An 11282-nucleotide genomic window follows, 5' to 3' on the forward strand; every position below is an offset into this window, starting at 1 on the left:
TCAGGCAGGCGCTTATGCTGCTGAGCTAAATCCCTGGCTTAAAGATTTATAATATTGGTTCTAAAACTTTAAATTGTAATGAACACTTTTGTCATTATGGATGCATAGTCATTAAAAAATGAAAAATGTACCTAGGCCTTGGTCACATAAAAACTGGAGAAGGGAAAGTACGAGCAATACAAAGACAGAGACTTTCAGGGTTTCAGATTATAATGTTTTATTAGATAAATAGAATTAGTGGGAGGACAGAATTTTATGAATTGCTTAACATTTGTCTAAATTAGATCTAAATTTTTCCACTATGAGTAATTATCTATGATTATTATAGGAAAATTTAGAACTTGAAATTGTAGCACTATGTTGGTAATTAATCACAACTTCCCAATGCCAATTAATGTTTTTAAATAATATACAAAATAATGACAAAATTCATCAGCTTCTTAACAGTCAGAGATGAAGAAAAATTACAAAGAAATGACATGATTTTATTGACTCTACAAACTTAATATTACTCAACAAACTATTTGCCTAATGATATATTTTGTATTGAATAACACATTTTCAAAGGTATATCATTTTTATGCTGATTCATATGAATGGTTTACTTTGGGGGCTACATGCTTAATTTTATTTTTATAAAGACAGCTCAGAACAGATATATGGATTTATAGCCATTTAAACTTTACTGTAAAATTTCAACTGCTGGATTAATTAAAGCTGTTTTGTTTTCCGCTTCTTCCAGTAATAAATGTATTTTTTTTTTACAAAAAAAGAAATTAAGAAAACTATCTGATATCTTAGTAACTACATAGAATTAAAGAACAATCTCACCTGTGTTGTAGTGTAAGACCGGTGTCACAAGGAAGACTCCAAGGGCCTCGCTCTCATGCAAGAACAAAGGGGTTTTTATTATTCAGTGTACACGGGGTCCTCCAAACATGTGGAAATGGAGAACCCTGAGTTGGGGCAAGGCTGGTGTTTTTAAGGGGGAAAAACTGCAATGTAAGTGTTTATTACAGAAGCCAATCATTATAGTTAGTGCGGAGCGGTGGGCATCTTGTCTATCTGCTATTGGTCAGTTCATAAGGGGTGACCAGCGGGTCAGAGTTAATTAACTGTCTTTGTTCTGCACAACTTATCTTTAAGACACCTGGTTTCTGTAGGCTCGAGTCTGACATATTTTACAACCCCGATTAACATAATGGCAGGCTCTATCTCTGAGTTCCCTGGCACAGCACATCCTGAGAAAATCACAGCCACAGATTTTTTTTTCTTCCTTCAGGGCTGAGTTAGGACTGAGTCACGAGGCCCAGTGCTATTTCTAGCTGAGAAACAGCATCTTGTTTTTAACCTTTAAATTTCTGGCTCTTCATTCCCCCCTCTTGATGTATAATACCTCTAATCTTAGAGGTTTAATTTTAGCTAAGGGGGTATATTGTTGTCTAAGGACCATTATTTTCATCTGAGAGACTTGGGAGTTAATAAACTGAGTTATGTGATTTATAAAGAAACCTGCAGAGCCATCAAATTTGTTGACCTGAGTCTGGAAACTGTATTCTTGTCCACTTAGCTCTGACAATCTTGGAGTTTCTGGTGTTTTTTAAATTACTCCCATCCTGCAGACTGACATTATCTCAGAGTGGCACATCTGTAGCAATATTTGGGGAAGAAAGTGGACAGTTAATTATCCCAGGACAGCTCGTTTTCGCGAGTGGGTGCGAAGAGGTCAAGAGTTACAAGAAGCTGAAACTTAAGTTTTACAAAGATCTGATATCTAACTCATTTGATGTATACAGAACAAAAGGAAAGCACCGATTGGGGTTTGGGCCATAGTATTTCCCGGTAATTTCTTTGAAGCTAAACAGTTCTTAAACTTTGGGGCAGGCTCATTTTATGACAGATCATCACCGGCTCGGGGAGAGGTCACCAGAAGCCCAAATATTTTTATGGCCTAGGTATATAGGTGAGGGGAGAGGGAGGCAATAAGGCCCCATACAGAACAGAAAATGGCGGTCATGTGTCAAGGTCAGGGTACAGGGTTAAACTCATATGCAAATCTCCCTGTATACAAGCAGGTTACTTTAAACAAATGTAAATTAATTGTCATTTTAGTTTTCTTTAGCTCTTTAGCGGATAATAGAGGCACCTAGCAGTGATTAACAACCCTTGTTAGCTTGTTGTAGCACAGCTTCTGTAGTTTGTAGAGGGCAACAATGGTTAACATATCAATTAGGTGAGATTTTTGCAATTCTTTACAGAGGAGAGTGTTACTCAACATATCAATTAGGTCACTTAACATATCAGTTAGGGAAAAAGGAAAAAAAAAACATTTATAAGCCACTTTACAGGTTTGCTATAATACACACATAATGAAGCTATTTTCTTAGAGTACAACATTTCCCATTGATTGACTCATTAGCATCTGTTTATAACCTTGTATGTGTCTTTAAAATCATAAGCTTTTAAGAACTTTGACATAGTTTATCAACTTGTTTACAATACAAGGCCCAGTAGGAGGATTGACAAAGGTCTTGCAGCTGTCATTAAAGCTGTTAACCAAAAGGAGAAAGAAAACCAACATTTAAATTTACTCTGTTTTATCATACAAGTAACAATTTTTAAGTCAGACAGAGGCCTCCTTAGGGTCTCTACAAAGGAGGAGAACACAAAATTATCAGTTATATTAGACAATCTTAAGCTTTAAAGTGTCCTTGGAAGAAATGACAGTTCACTTATCCTCAGGCTGATGGTCTTTTGAAGCTGGGACATGTCTGCAGTGGGAACGTTGAATCCAGGCAGGCTTTCAGCTACTTTGACAGTCCATTGCAGCTCAAGAGATTTACGGTAAGGTCGCTTGTCCAGGTGCCTAGCCTCTTTAGCTCGCAGAGGGCAGCAGCAAAATAACCAGTGGATGGAAGTCACAGCTAGCTGAAAAGTCTGGGGGAGACTTAATAAGATCTTGATTAGTTAAATCAGCTAATTTCTAGAAACCTTTTCACATAAAACCTCAAAAGAGGAAATATCTGTAACATAGGGGATGCATCACGCATGCAAAAGGGGCAGAAGGAAAAGAGACTCACCCAGTTTTCACCAGTTTTTAAGGCCATTAGTAATTATGGTCTTTAAAATCTGACTTATCTTTTTACCTCTCCTGAACTCTGAGGCTGGTAAGTCCAATTGAGTTTTTTTTTAATTGATCTGTAAAGCTTAGGTTAATTTGAGTTACTAGGCTATAAAAGCCAGGCCATTGTCGGACCCCACGGATAAAAAGGGTGACCAAATCAGGGAAACTGTTATCAGAGCTGACTCAGACTAAGTAGAAAACGCTTTTACTCATCTATTGAAAGTATTAACCATTATAACATTTATATCTTTGAAGTTTAGGCTTTTTATTTTTGTAAAATCTATTTTCCAGTGTTTTTAGGCATAGTCCCACGATAACCAGTGGTTTTTATTTGTTGCAGTACTTTTAGATTTACCAATTGGCACTGAGGGCATCTGAAGCTCACAGACTGGGCTAGCTTGATATTAGTCCTGGGAATCTCTCAGAAGTTGAGCTGCCAGATGCTGGTCTTTTTAAGTGCAAATGGGCTCTGACAAAGAAAATAGGTGAGATCAGCAGTAATGTCAAGCTTATCTCAATCCCCACTGATTTTGGGGCTTTCTGGCTGTCTTTTGGAAGGTGGCATTTGCCAAATTATTTTCTCCTATAACAAGATCATCTTCTGCCCAATGGCTTATACAGCAGATAGTAGCCACTCTCCTTGGCATCTAGATGGCAGCCAACAAGTCCAAATTTGGGGAGCAATTGTAATCTTACCATTTTTGATAAAGACAACTTGAGGCCTCAGTGTGGACAACGAGTTTAGCCCACTATGCTGATGTCTCTGGCTCTAAGATTTGTTCCCATAGAACCTAAGATTTTGTGTAATGGCAGCTCCCATGACCTGCTTACCTTGATAGATGTAACTGCTTCCATCAGAGAAGTAGAACTCTAGATAGTAGCTTATCCACTAGATAAGGTCGACGTTCCGTGAGGTGATCAATGACCTCAGTACAATTGTGGTGAGGCAACGAGGGGTCGTCCTCAGGCAGCAAAGTAGCCAAGTTTGAAGCTGCTGTTTCCAGAAAGAGTGCCTGATAATGTATGGCTCAGGAATTAGACATCCATCAGTCTGGTGGGGCCTTGATGAGAGTCTCCAGTGAATAGGAGGAAACAATTAAGAGTTTGTGTCCAAAAGTCAATTTTTAATCCTCCTGTATGAGGGGGCCACTGAGGAAATCACTGTAGACAGGGTGGCCATCTGGCTGTCACAGAACCAAGTCTCTTGGAAAGGTAGGCAACAGACCTCTGCCAGGGTCCCAAACTCTGGATCAGTCCTGTGGCTCCTAGAAATTTTGTACTTGTCTTTTAGTCACAGGGACTGGAATCCGTTAGATGGCTCACAACAACCAGTGCAGTCTTTTTTTGTGTAGACTGGTTCTGACAAGGTCGGGGGGACTCGAATTAGAGCAGTTACTTTCTCGGCTGGCCTCTCTGATGTGATTGTTACTCTTTGAGTGGCCTGATCTGCCAAATTGTTTTCTCAGGTGAATAGCAGCAATCTGCTGACAGCCAGACTGCTGCCAGCAAATCTAGGATTTGTGGAGCCCTCTTTTTTTTTTTATTTTTTTATCTTAGCTCTGGCCGAGGTTAAGAGACTTCGCTCTTAATAGATGGCTCTATGTATATGTATAGTAGCAAAAGCATATCTACTATCAGTATAGATGTTTATCCTCTTTCCCGTGGCTAGTTTTAGTACCTCAGTCAAAGCAATGAGCTCTGCCTTTTGGGTAAAGATGCTAGGCTCTAACCGTTTAACCCAGAGTACCTCCTTTTTGGTGGTCACTGCTGCCCCGGCCACTCATCTGCCTCTGCCTCCTGGATGAAGCTGCTTTCATCTGTGAAATTTCTCAGGTCATTGTCAGGCATAAGGGTGGCCAGGTTTAAAGCTGAAGAAGTCTTGAAAACTACCAATTCTTGGTCTAGGAGCAGGGCCTAATAGTGTGAGATTTTAGCATTCACATTTTCGGGAGGGGTTTTGATAAGAGTCTCTAAACTGTGGGAGGTCACTACAGAAATCTGTCCAAAAGTGAGTACCTTAGCCTCTTTTAAGTAGCATTGCCACAGCAGCCAGAATTTTTAGGCATGGAGGCCACCCTCTTGCTGCTGGATTGAGCCTTTTGGAAAAATAGGCTGTAGGCCTCTTCCAAGGGCCAATGTCCTGGGTTAGGACTCCTTTGGCAATGCCCCTGAGTTTATCTATGAACAAGGGGAATGGCTTGGTAACATCAGGGAGTCCCAGGGCTGGGGCCTCTGTCAAGGCCCACTTGAGCTGCTGCAAGATCCGTTCACATTTATCAGTACAGTTTAGTGAGTTTTTCCCTTAAGGGAGCCATATAGGGGGTGAGCTGTTTCAGTAAAATTTAGAATCCACAGCCTGGAGTATCCGACAGCTTCCAGAAATTTGCGCACCTGTTTCTTAGTTTCTGGGAATGGGATCTGCAATATAGCCTGGGCTCCTTTTTAGACAAAGTCCTCCTTTTTTTTTTTTTTTGCAATTTGTAGCCCAGATAAGTCACAGCCTGACAGCACTACTGGGCCTTTTTAGCTGAGACTTTATAGCCTAATTGCCCCAAAGTACTTAACAGTTTCTCAGTTGCCTCTCGATAAGCTTACAAGCTTTTGGGGCGGGGGTTTGAGGCTATTAACAAGTCATTCACGAACTGGAGGAGCACTATCTCAGGGTGTTTTTGTTTTTTTCTTAATTTTAAAAGATCTCTTGTGTTATCTCTATCAACTGGCTGAGGGGCATTTTCTCAAAAACTCTCAAACCTTTGTAATCTTTTTTCTAACATGTGGGGCCGACTGAGTTGCAAAGAGAACAACTGGCGATGCTGGGGAAACCCCCTTACCTCTGGATGTCCAATCGGGGTGGGACAAAGGGAAAAACATAGTTTTGGCATTCCAGATCAGAGAGCAGGCTTTATCTGGATGGCACACCACCTTTTGTCCCAGGGTGCCACGTGGCAGGCCATCATTTTACTGAAATTACATACTTAACAAAAAGAAGCCTTTTCATAGGTAACAAAATTGTGCCATATAATCTACCAGATGTCCACAGCACATGTAAGAACTTATATCTTAACTCTATTATCATCTATAATCTCATATTAATGGAAACACTTTGCAGCAAAGGTTTAGAATCTTATAAATAAATCTACCAAAACTGATCTAATACTGTCAAATTTTGAACACATTTACTTCTTGTCAAACCTGCTGTTTTCAGTACTATAACCAAGGCAAATAAAATTTACATTATCTCGAGCTTTTTACAACTTACAATATACCTCCAAGTTTTATCTTTTTTCATATTCTGGCACAGCCAGACATTTTTACTTGAAGACAAACCACTTTCTTTGTCCCTCCTTTTTACTATCACCATTCAATTACCTTTTCTCTCACTTCTCAGACAACATTAAAACTCACAACAAAACCCTTGAAGTCACCTTCTAGTAGTCTAAATCATAGTAAATTATTTTATGTCTTTTTACCACATTAAAATGCTGTTTTTTTAAAACAATAACCTTTTTACTGGCTCAATTACAGTATGACCTGGTTTTCACTTGGTAAAGTTGATATGATTCTTAAAAACCATAAATATACACATATATGTGCACATATGTTTACTTTTTAACCAGAAAGAAAAATACTCCTTTTAAAAGGCATGCCGAGGTTGCAGCAATCAATTGAAGACTTACATATTAAACAAGGCGCCACAACATTAAAGACACAAACAAAGGGTGCTTCTTGCACAGTTTGGTGAGCTCAAGGAAATAATTTTTCTTATTATGAACCTTGAATCTAATAAGCCATATGGATCCTGCAACAGAAATGAGCAACAAGCCCCTAAGTTAGTAACAAATTTAAACAGGCAACCAAGGAGGAAAATGGCCAATACTGTAGGGAGGGCATTTTTCCTTCAGCTGTACCATCATTAATCATGTCCTTCTTAACCTGGAGAGAAAGATTGTGAGCTCACTCTCAAACCTCGGGCCAATGGTCCAAGGTAAGGGAGAGAGGAGATGAAGTTGTCTGTCCCATCTTATCCTGGAGAAAAAGAGAATAATAACAATGAACAGGGAAGACACAGACAAACACAAAAAGTTTACATTTCAGAACACAACTCACAAGCCGGCGTCATGCACACACATATCAAAACCACCAGGTGGAAATGAACCGGCAGAGTATTCCACTGCGAACGTAGCCGTGAAATGGCTACAACTAACGGCAGGAGCGACCTGCCCGACTCAGCAGGAGCGAGCTGCCTACGTGAACCGGTGAGTGTCCCCCAAGAGAAACAAACTGCCTTTGAAATCAGAACCAAAGAAAATGAACGGTTCAGGGCAGTAAAAGAAAGGGGAGAAATTAAGCGATTGATCAAGATGAACGTAAACAAAAACCGGCCGTACTACTTACCCCAGAGAGGTGCCATTGGGGTCTCCCTCTGCGAGGAGGTCTGATCTCAGTTTGATCTCGCTGGGGCCTCCAAATGTAAGACTGGTGTCACAAGGAAGACTCCAAGGGCCTCGCTCTCATGTAAGAACAAAAGGGTTTTTATTATTCTGTGTACACGGGGTCCTCCAAACAGGTGGAAATGGAGAACCCTGAGTTGGGGCAAGGCTGGTGTTTTTAAGGGGGAAAAACTGCAATGTAAGCGTTTATTACAGAAGCCAATCATTACAGTTAGTGCGGAACATTGGGCATCTTATCTATCTGCTATTGGTCAGTTCATAAGGGGTGACCAGTGGGTCAGAGTTAATTGTCTTTGTTTTAAGACATCTGGTTTCTGTAGGCTCGAGTCTGACATATTTTACAACCCCGATTAGCATAATGGCAGGCTCTATCTCTGAGTTCCCTGGCACAGCACATCCTGAGAACATCACAGCCACAGATTTTTTTTTTTTTTCTTCCTTCAGGGCTGAGTTAGGACTGAGTCACGAGGCCCAGTGCTGTTTCTAGCTGAGAAACAGCATCTTGTTTTTAACCTTTAAATTTCTGGTTTTTCATTAGAATTTCATTAATATCAAATGCTCTTTTAGATTCCTATTTATACATGACAGGGTTCACAATTAGTAATGTCTTTTTCAGGTGACAAAAGAAAGCCACCTATGAATCCATTTTCACCTATATCTTGTCCAGAAATTCAACTGCTTTGGATAGATTATTTGCTTAGGGCCTAAAATGGTATATAATTCTTTAAAAATATAACCTTGAAAAACACAACTCCTATAAGGCAGGAGATTTGTCCTATTAAGACCTTCAGAAAAGCTCCCTGCTGCCTTACCCCCAGGCAGTTCTCTGGATGTTAGTTCAAAATGTGCAAATTTTTCCACTAGCAAATAAGAGAGTGTCAACTATTTTGCTCCTAAATGAGCCAATCCTTGGATTTGGATGCAGATTTCTGCGTCAATGACTTTCCTTTGGGAACAAAAGAAGTTTCTACACATTCCTACTGGCTCTTTCATGAATCTAATTCTCCTTTATTCTTGGCTGTCTAGGAAGTAGAAGGGCAATTTGTTCTTTACTTGGATATTTTAGTTAGAGATATTCATGGATTCTTGCTTTAGCAGAAAAGGGAATAAAAGTTAAAGCAAATATTTAAATGAAAAAATATTAATTTCTAAGTAAGATGACAAATAGGAAAAGATTCTAATTTAAAGGGTGCATTCTGTTACATGGGTTCAAACTGACCTACCCATGAAGAGAGGAAGCCATCTTTCAAGGATTAGCTGGTAAGTAAAATCTCCATCATTAACTCTCTCCTGGTATGCTAGAACTGAAATTTTCCTAGCTGAGGAATGGTTCCGTTCCCAATAAAGGATAGTCTCTCTCTGAGTGGTCTCAATCAAGTCAGGCTACACTTTTTCTGGAATATAGTTGATCACAGGTTTGGGATATCTGTTACCTGACACTAAATTAGCTGGTGATCAAGTGATCCTGGAATTATCAGGCTTAAAACTCATGAGCAATAAATTGTTTTACTAAGTTTATTGGTATGATTTAGATATATACAATGATCACATTCATCATAAGGAATTTGTGCCTAGATATGATACATCTTGGTTCCTCTTTTTGCCTGTTAGTTCTCTCCCTTCAACTCCTCTTCCTTTTATTTATAAAGCTTCTTATTCATTTTGTCCTTTTCTCATTTTTAAATTTTCTCTTCCTATCTCCTGTTCACTCTCCCTAGCTTCCTTTTTCTTTTGAAACAATTTCTTCCGATTCTGCAATATCCATTATATATTTTTGTCTTTATTGGCATTTTCAGTTTTTGTAACAGGGAGATAATGAAATAGTTACACATGTGTCCAATTTATTTCACTAAAGAGTATGTCAAAGTCCATCCATTTAGCTATAAATGTCTCAAATTTGCTTTGTGGGTGAATAGTACTGCATTGTATAAAAAATACAGAATTTTATGCATTTTTGGTTGATAGACATTTATGTTATTTTCAAGATTGAGCTACTATGTGCTACTATAAACATGGGTGTGCATATTTTTCTGTGGTATGTTTTTAAAAAAAATTTAAGGAAAATAATAAGAAAGAGAATACCTGGGTCAAATGAAACATCCAGCCTACATTTCTTTAGGAATCTCAACATAAATTTCTACAGTGATTTCCCCAGTTGACATTTCCTACAGCAATGAAGAAGGGTTCCTTTTTCCTTACAGCCACATCAGCAATTCTTATTGTTTGATTTCTTCATAATAGTCATTCTTTCTGGAATGAAATGGAATAACACTTTTGTATTAATTTACAACTCTTGAATGATTAATGAAGTTGAACATTTTTATGTATTTATTTTCCACTTGTACTTCTGCTTCTGAGTAGTATGTATAAATCTCTATTTTCCTTTTTTAATTGAGATTTTAAGTATGGAGGATCTGATTTTTAAAAATTCTTTGTATATTCTAGATATTAGTCATTTGAGAAATAACTGGTTCAAATTTTTCCCAATCTGTGGGTTGGTTTTTTCACTCTGTTGATAATTTTTTTTTGTTGTGAAAAATCTTTTCAGTAAGATGAGATTCTAGTTGTTGATTCTTTGCAGTATAATCCATGCAGTGAAGATTTTGTTTATGAAGTTTCTACCTACACCTGTGGCTTCAAGAATTCTACCTAGTCTCTTCTCCAGTAGATTTAGTGTTTCTATCCTAATAGATCTTTGATCCATTTCAAATTTAGTTCAGTGGATAGTGATCAACATGGATCTAGTTTTATTTGTTGGCACGTGAAAAGCCAGCTTTTTCTTTATCATTTATTAGAGACAGTGTTTTCCCCCACTCAAGATTTTTGTCCCCTTTGTCAAAGATAAGTGAGTTGAGTGTATTTAAAGTTATTTCTTCATTTTCCAACTTGTCTCATTTATCCTCAGGAATTTTTTTTTTTCTTTTTCCAGTCTCATGCTGTTTTTATCACAGTACCTCTGTCGTACCAAGTCAGAGACTGCGATGCTCCTATCTTGTCTTTGTCTCAGAATTGTTTTGGCTATTCTACATGTCTTCTCTTTTCCAATTAATTTTAGGAATGTTTTATTCAGTTCTATTAGACATGTTAATACTATTTTGATTGGAATTGCATTAAATCTGTATAACAATTTTGGGAGCATAGCCATTTTAACTAGGTTATTACTTTCTATCTAATAAAATAATAGAACTCTACAAGGAAAATTACAGTACTTTGAAAAAGGAGATTGAAGAAGCAATCAGAAAACAGAAAAAAAAATAATCACCCATATTAAAATATATTGTGTAGCACACTGAATAGAGTAAGAGGCTATTTTAACAAATATCATGTTCCCTTTTAAGTAATTCTGATTGGCTCTACCTATTTATTTTATTCTTAATCTTTGTTTTTCCTAAATACGAAAGCTCAATATGAGGTGGTTTACAAAGTGAAAAAATGCTAGCATGTATAATTCTAAAGAGGATTATTCATAATTAAAATATTTATAGTGAAATTTCTGTCATTTTGAGATATATTTTCTCCAAGAATGAAAATATATTTCCTGCAGAGTGACTACAACTACTTACATTTAAGAAAGGAAAATATCATCTTTTTTTAATATTCTGGGTTATCTCTCTAATGAAATAAAATTACAGAAAAATAAATTATCATACCCTGTCTCCCTTTCCACAATTGAAACATTAGGTACAACCTGATGTTTGCATAGAAAA

At 37.8% G+C, this 11282-nt stretch overlaps 1 long non-coding RNA gene across 1 annotated transcript; it reads right to left on the reverse strand.

The window, feature by feature from the left end:
- Positions 1 to 246: 246 nt before the first annotated feature.
- On the reverse strand, positions 247 to 9837 carry LOC134477358 (uncharacterized). Its single transcript, XR_010049361.1, has 3 exons — positions 9658 to 9837; positions 7520 to 7634; positions 247 to 7150 (listed from the first exon to the last, which is right to left on the reverse strand). It is a non-coding gene; the product is annotated as an uncharacterized LOC134477358 (long non-coding RNA).
- Between the last annotated feature and the right edge of the window lie 1445 nt (positions 9838 to 11282).

This window comes from Cavia porcellus, unplaced genomic scaffold (assembly GCF_034190915.1).
Source record: "Cavia porcellus strain 051 isolate PalLab524CR breed Dunkin Hartley unplaced genomic scaffold, mCavPor4.1 scaffold_1, whole genome shotgun sequence".
In the NCBI taxonomy this organism is placed as follows: domain Eukaryota; kingdom Metazoa; phylum Chordata; class Mammalia; order Rodentia; family Caviidae; genus Cavia; species Cavia porcellus.